The following is an 8074-nucleotide window of genomic DNA, read 5'->3' as shown; positions in this document are numbered from 1 at the left end:
TGTCTTCAGTGGAGTTACCTGTACATAGAAAAAGGGGACATCACATACCGTGAAGCAAAGCCAAGAAGCTTAAACCTGATTTTAAAAAAGAATACATTTCATACGTCATAAAAAATGCGGTGGAACTCACTCTTCCAATTGTATTAGGCAAGAGGAAAATGGATTTAGAAAGCAAATAAAATTCGCTCACTTCAAGCTATAAGGTGGCTACTAAACAGACTCCCCCATGCATGTCCTCCTCATTAGTTCCGTGCTTTGGACGTGCCTGCGGTTTCCCTGAAGAACCCTCTCTGGGTTACTCTTCCAAAGGGGTTCCTGGGACGTCTGCATAGGGAAGCTGCCTGAAGAAATCACCATTTGTTATCCTGTCGGGTTTCAGCCAGGGCAGATAGCCCGTGCATGCAGGGACTACAAACTGCAGGCATCGCAACTTGTGGATCCTAAGAAAAAGGAGGTACATGATACGAATTTACGGTACAAGGTTGTCACTGAAACAAGCCATGTGAAGTGGAATATAGTACTTTTAGCAACAGTGAAACAGTGTACATTAAAAAAGTAATCATCTATGTACAAAAAAGTAATGAAAACTTATTTTCAGGACATTAGTGCTTTGCTACTGTTTGCCTGGAGTTTACATGGGAATTAAGAGATCCGTTTCTCTAGAGCAGCTCTGGTGAGAGTCATGTATCAAATTCTGGAAGAAGTGAATGATCTGATCTGGTAACCTAAAGCCTATTTCCGTTACATACCCTAATCAAAAGTGATTGCTAGTCTGTTAGAGTAGACCTTATGCCCTGCTGTTCTTTGCCTTTTAAATAGTGTTAGTGCGTTCCATCCTACGGATTTTAAAAGAATGGCTTTTAAAACAGCTTTTCCCAGCAAGCCAGATGTTGGATGAGTCACGCTGGAATAAGGGGAGGCGAGTCTGCGGTGTATCCCTGTGGCGCATCACTGTAAGATACTGCAGTGCACTCTAGGGCAAAGAAAAAGAATAGTAAATCAGGGGAGTTCAGCTGTTGTGGCTATTTATTCTACGACCGGCAACCTGGCCATCTGCGTGGGGCCAAACCTCCTCAGCCCACCCGAGGGGCACACACTTCCCCTGGACGTCCTGGGGCAGGTGATGGGGAAGCTACGCTTTGTTTACCAGCCCGCTACAGCTTTCCGTCCCCACCGGAGCGTTGCTGCCCAGAGGTACCTGGCTGCTGCCTCTCCTGAGCAAACGCTTGTGGGGGAGCTGCTGGGCAGAGCAGCCCCACAGCTGCAGCTTTCTGCGCAGAAGCAAGGGTCAGGAGTGCAAAAGGCTGCTCAGGCCACTTTTCAGTCACCTAGGTGGAAACCAACAGTGGTTGCTTGTGTGCAGGTGACACAGCACCACGAGGAACTCTTTGGAGAGGAGGTGGCTGGTCTGGCCAACACATCAGCTGAGGAGTTGCCAGCCCCGGGGGCAGAAGCAGAAACCACAGAGGTATGTGAGGTCCATAAACAGCGTGCTGACAAAGGCCTCCACCTGCTGAAGGTGGCCCTGCTGCCGCAGGGACGAGCAAGGTCATCCACATTGTCCAAGTGCAGAGTAATGCTGATGCGGGTTGGCCGTGGCACTTTGTGCGGTGATCCAGCCAGAACTGTCTCAGCTGACGGAGAAAACCCACCCAAGGGACCTGCCTTTCAGAGCTAAGGTAGCCATTGGGCAGGTCGGTCCTTGCCACCTGTTTGCTTCCACATTTCCACTGCAGGTGCCTCCAGTCACTCCAGAGTGCAAACACCTGAAGAGCTCCTCTGAGGAGAGAAGGGAAGATGAGCTAGCTTTGATTAAGAGCAGAGCTGGTTCAAGTTCATTGTGGCTTTACCTGTCTAACAGTACTCTTGAATGGAAAGGTTGCCAGGCTTCTCATGAGAAAACAGAAAGCAAAAACCCGGCTGTGAAGAGGGGAGGGGTGGGCAGCCAGGCAGGAAGAGGATAAAGTTGGAGAGAGAGCTCTCAGGGGTGGGCAGCTGAGGAAATCCAACTAGGCAAGAACGAGGAGCCCAGGTGTGTAGCACAGCCTGTTGTCCATCTTTCAAATGTTTCAAATCACCAGGATTCTGGGCAATGAATGGAGTAAACTGCCTCCTGTGGAGCAGTGGGTACCATTAAACTCCCTTTTCCTTGTTGGATTATGACTACTGTTAAATGGGAATATTGTTTAGTGAGGAAGTTAACAGAGGCTTTTGGTTAAAGTTGTGATTAGGAATATATCTCAAAGTGAGGTGCGCAGGTCCTCCAGCATTCAAATAATGCACCCTGGTAGGGCTGTAGCATCTCATCCAGGTGTGACCTGAGGAGAACTGTATCCTCTAGACAGTACCAGAATCCAGGCAGAACAGGTGGGATTGCTCTGGTGAGACATCCCAGGGTTGATGTGATTCAGTGGGGTGTAACTCTGTTGTACCTAACTCTGACACAGCTGAGACCCACCAGTTCCCAAAGCCAAAGTCACTGGAAGGATGGGGCAGGCGTTTATTCACTGTGGCTGAGGAGAACTCACCAGGATGTCACAGCTCCTGCAAGGATTTTGCAGATCTGTTTATTTTACAGACTCATCCATGTATATAAACATCTGGTGTCTTACTCTTAAGACAAGCAGACCTGAAAGGACAGGTTACTGAAGGAGGAGATGGTTAACATGAATAAACTTTTAGACAGTGTTTTAAAGCATTGCTAGCCCTAGAAAGAAAGCTGAGATCTGTACGATGGGCGGGATGGTGAGAGTTACATGTTCTATTTTCTACACACATTACATCGGGAAAAGGGTTTTTCCCACCTTTCAGTCATCATGTAGCGCCTTCTAATTGGGACTGCTGTGTCCTTCTGCAGGGTCCGATAGGTGAATGAAGACCCAGGCAGTGTTGGGTCTCCTTCTTGAAGGCCTTCCAGAGAGCACCTTGTAATTGCTAATGGGCCATCCGTGCCTCATTGCCAGGGGGAGATTACAGCAAAGCAATAGTTAAGTCACAGTGCAACTTGATGGCATCACATGAATTTATCAGGACATTTAAGCTTTTGAAAATACTTCAAGGACTAAATGCTTAAAAGTTTTTGTGATGGCTGGATGAAAAGTGGGATGATGCAAAAAACAAGGGTTCCTTTTGTCACTTTGCACTAAGCTTGTAGAATGTAACATATACACAGATATTATAAAATGCTGCATAGCCATAGCATGTTAACCATAGCTGAGGATGGTGTCAAAGGTAAAGCCGTTGATTTGGTAACACATCTGTAGCGAGAATGATGTTGCTGTCTGCTGGGAGAGGGGTGGAAGAGAGTAAGACATTCTCCCCCTCTACCCCTTGCCCTTAACATATTCTTATCATGCCTGAGACAGATTGATTTATTTATTTTTTAATCTAGGAAGAAGGAGATTGAGTTCAAATCTCTTATTCGGTGTGCTGCTTTTTAAATCCCCAGGGCATCTGTCCTTTCTTGAGTAAAACGGTGAGTCTAGCCTATAGCAGGTCACGGAAAGGCTGCTGAGTACTTCCTTCCCTTCGTTTTCTCCTCCGCTTTTTGACTGTGGCACCGAAGGCCGCTGCTGCTTGGGAGCCCCCATCTCTAATACAACAGCCCAACATTCTTGTTGAAGCTGAGTAAGCTTGGTTTTGGCTAGCTAACGACTATGAAGTCGTTCTCCTGAAGCAAGTGGTGGAGCCATAGTATACTACCATGTGTGGGTGAGTGTCCCGCAACCCAGGGGAAAAGTGTCTGAGCTGCAGCAACAGCAAACTAGTTGTCCGATACCACAGTTGAAGGGAAAGTCTCGCGCTTCCCCTGTTCCAGCCTTGCAGTCCTGCTACTGCTTGTTGTGTTTGGTGAGCATAAGGACCGCTGAGCTGGCTGGAACTGACTGAAATAAGGACTGGTTGAGCTGACCAAAGAGCGAGTCTCCCCTAGAAAAAGACCATTACTATAGTGATACAGCAAACACCCTAAAAATCATTCTTCTTGTTTAAGTTTTATAAGATATATATATATATATATAAAAAAGAAATATTTAAAGAACTGTATAGATCTGTGCTAGAAAACCTAGGACATCTACTTACAGGTAGTACAGTAGAACTCCTCCTTACTGATTCAAAACAATCCATCCAAGACACAAGCTGAGGGAAAACTTCTGCTGTTTTTGAGTCGATTACTGTACTCTGTCAGCAGCACATTGCTGGAGACAGAAGAGAAGAATTAATGTCTTCTGGAAGAATACAGTGTCCAAAAGAAATGCAAACCCAGCATCACTAAATTTGCACCCCAATCTAGAATGTTAACTGTGTCCTCAACAGCATCAAAACAGGTTTGCAAATGCACAAAATTTATAACTATTGCATGTATTGTTGCGATGACGTAATGAAAATAAAAAGGCATTCCCAGTGACTAATGTTCACTCAGATTGAACATTTATTTCCATTGAATTTTAAACTCATTGGGTGAAAAACTTGCTCAACAACTTTTTTTTTTTTTTCTGGAAAGGATCCCTTTAGCAAGTGTTGTGACCACCCCTTAAATGGTTTTCAGTTCAGTGGTCCCCCTAAAGAGTTCTTCAGTTAAGCTCATTCTATTATGCACGTGTGAAATATTTTTTTTCTTCCTAGCCTTAAGTTTTCTTTTAACCTAAACATAGATAGCTTAAATTGATATCACCTAGGCTCTTTTATCTTTATGCTACTCTTTTCCAATAGCCATGATGTTTTGTTTGCCTCTCAGATGGGAAAAGTGTGTGGTTTTAGAATGGTAGTGCATTTTTTTCTGTGGGGCAAAAAGCAAGGGCATATTGGATCCCTGCTGTTACAGATCTGAACGTTAAAGCTTGATCTAAAAAAAAAAGAGTTAACAGAATAGTGATTTGAATTAAAAAAAAAGGGGGTGGGGGGTGGGGGTGGGGACACATGGACACGACACACACCAGAATACAGTAATATTATCTGGAAATCCTGTGTCTTTGCATCTCACGTACATTCTCATTGTTTCTTCACTCCTTTCCTGTTTGCACAGGTGAAATGGATCAGCACTTCATGTGGCAAGTTGTTTTGCTTCCCTTCCTCCTGAAGGGGAGGCAACTCCCTGCTACTCTTGGACTTCTTTGTTTCAGCAACACCTTGATGGAGCGGATAGAGATAAGGAGCATTAGATGCGGGAGCTGGAGCAGTATCAGAAGACTGAGGCCTATGAAGTCTTTAGCAGGAAAGCACAGGACAGACAAAAGGCAAATCACACAGACAAGGTATTGAATGGGACAAAAATATGTGCCTGGAACAACACAAGATTCCCAGCTGGTTGTGCAGACTGACGCTCGTTTACAGCCTTTGATGTAAAGGCTTGTTAAAACGTGGATGCTCATCTCAGGGAGCTCATCTGCGGGTGTGAAATAGAACATTTTTCTTCGGGCAAATCCTAGTTTCATAAATATGACATACAGCAACCTACACCAGAAACAATAATTGTCATTATTTCGTCACAGCAGTGACCAAACCATTGTTAATTGTTCTCCATTGTTCTGGTATTGCTTGTTAAAGAAAATGTGTTTTGAATTCAGAAATTTAAAGTGCTAAAGCAGCTAAGTGGCAGAACCAGGCCTCGTCCCCAGTACAGCCCTAATCCAAGGCTGGTTTAACACCCAGTCCAGTTAATCACTGGGAGAACAGAGAAACAACAGATGATCAACTTGTGCACACAGGTGCTCGCAGAAACGCAGGTGTTTCAAGAAAAAAAAATCAGTATATGTGAATAGGAATTGCTCAAAGACTAAGTGTGCTTGAAGGAGTGTGTGAGTTAAAGCAGGCAGAAAGAAGATCACGATCCGAGGAGGAGCCTGGAACCGAGGCAGAGACTGGAAGCAAATAGATGAATCAACAGGGACAGGGTCAGGTGATGGATTTGCAGAATGGACAAGACCAAAGGAAACTTCTAAAAGCCTCGGGCATTGACTAATGATTTGATAAGTGTATATAAGCCGTGCTGTGTCCCTTTGCTCTCTGCCACTCGCTGGGGCGGTGGCCCAGCTCTGAGGGGCGATTAAAGCAAACCCAGTGGTACCCACGTCTGTGTAAATTTCTCCTTTAACACTATATGTGAAGCATATGACAGAAGTGCTGGTAATCCACTGGTGTTGTGACTGTTGACTGATGTCCCGTGTTAGAATAAATACAAGTACAATGGCTAACAGGCCTCACGTGCATGAAGAACATGAGAACGGTGGTGCTGGGTCAATGGGTCTGTGCTTTTCTCTGGTGCTCTCCTTGCTACCACCTAGCACTCAGCTGGCAAGCTCATGGGCACAGCCAGGACCAGTCCAGCCTCTTGTTTTCCAGGGAGCCGATCACCACACATATGGGAAACAGACAGTAGGCAAGACCTAGTTCTTCATGTCCTTTCCGTTGTTTTGCTAGAGAATCTAAAGTTTGATAGACCTTATTTTGTTTGTATTTACATTGGCACTTCAGTGGGTCCAGACTAAATGGCCACTCTCTGCCTGACTGCTGCAAAAATTGGTTTGAGCCCTCGGTTAGTAACCAGCCGTTGGTTAACTTCGTCTTTGAAATACAGCAACCTATGGTGGAATAGGAAACTGAGACAGTTAGGGACATCGGTTGTATTTACTTGAAGGAGGTGGAAAATTTTCTAGGGAAATTTTTTAATAGTATTAGCATAAAAATCCTGTATGTGGCACATGAGCGACTGCTCTAGGCAAATAAATGGCTTTTTAGAATTAGAAGCCATCCCTGCCTTAAGTGACGCATTTAGAAAAAGTCTCTGCGTGAATATTAAGCTCACACAGCAAAGCTGCAGCTACCTGATAGCACAGTATTTTTCCTGGTTTGGAGGATTTTTTTATTCACCTAAAACTTTCCAACGGTCGTCACTGCTAGTTTATTCCCTGTATGACAAATAAGTAGTAAATGAAGGTGTTTTCATACAATGGAACAATCTGCATGCTTGCATTTTTTTCACAGCTGTTGCAAAGATGTACTTGAAACCCTGAAGAGCTTTTGCTTTTTATACTACTGAAAACCACACTACACAGCTTTTTGCAAATTTCCAGTCTGGAGAATCGCAGAGTAATGGTTCGTTTGTTTCCGTGAAAGAAAAAAACCCCAACACATCTTCCTTTAGAGGCAATATTTTGCTGCAGATTTTAGTTCTATCTTTTCTATTTCATCTACCTCTTCTCCAGCTCAGAAAGGTCTACTTCTTTAGAAATTCTTTTCATTTGATGTGCTAGAATATCTCTGTGTAGTAGTCGAAAAGGAACTGGACCTGCCCTTTGTCTCACTCAATTCTCATTTCTATAATACATGCAGTTTTCCTTTACTTATTAAAGAAAATTACCAAATCCCATACAGCTACCTGGGATCATGGATCAATCTGAATATGCGTGGCCCAGCACTACTTTTTGCAACTGATCTAAAATTCTGTGCCAAATTCCATCATAACCCAGGAATGGAAATAATAGGGATGACATACTTTGCATATCTTCTCTGCAGGTTGTTACGACCCGCTGCAAGTAAATAAGAAAAAATACAGGTAGTGGACATTTCTAAATAAACCTCTGACATCTGAAGAAGTCATTTTAATATCAGATTTATTCTCACCATACTTTCTGCATGGAAGACCAGAAGAATCTATGCTTTTAATACAATTTGTGCAGGAAAGCATTGGCAAAAATATTAGAGTACTTGTAATGTTTGTTCCTACACCAAACATGCTGAGGTGAGGCTTAAAAGCCCACCTGTGAATTCACATTTGCCGCAGTGCTGTTAGTAAAAGCTGTAACTATCCGTATTTTTTTGAGAATGCTTAAAATGAAACACAACCTAACTCTCAGTTATAGAACAGTGTAGCACAGCAAAGACGTTATCATCTAATTTTTTCATTATAAGATGTGGGTGCATAACCAGGAAGAACACTAACAATTACTTCTTAGTAAACCTTTCCAGCATAAAACCATTTAGTGGGGCAGTGCAAATCAGAACATACTCTGACTTTAACATGAAAGAACACTTCTGCTGTATAGGTCGACAAAAAAATTGACTTAGTGGGATATTT

At 43.6% G+C, this 8074-nt stretch overlaps 1 long non-coding RNA gene across 1 annotated transcript; it reads right to left on the bottom strand.

The window, feature by feature from the left end:
• Window positions 1–263: 263 nt before the first annotated feature.
• LOC121096438 lies at window positions 264–5059 on the bottom strand. The gene is made up of 3 exons (XR_005830504.1): window positions 4986–5059; window positions 4081–4196; window positions 264–440 (listed from the first exon to the last, which is right to left on the bottom strand). It is a non-coding gene; the product is annotated as an uncharacterized LOC121096438 (long non-coding RNA).
• Between the last annotated feature and the right edge of the window lie 3015 nt (window positions 5060–8074).

This window comes from Falco naumanni, chromosome 12, assembly GCF_017639655.2.
Source record: "Falco naumanni isolate bFalNau1 chromosome 12, bFalNau1.pat, whole genome shotgun sequence".
Taxonomy (NCBI): domain Eukaryota; kingdom Metazoa; phylum Chordata; class Aves; order Falconiformes; family Falconidae; genus Falco; species Falco naumanni.
The sequence above is the reverse complement of the archived record's forward strand: the minus strand, read 5'-3'. Positions and strand labels throughout refer to the sequence as shown.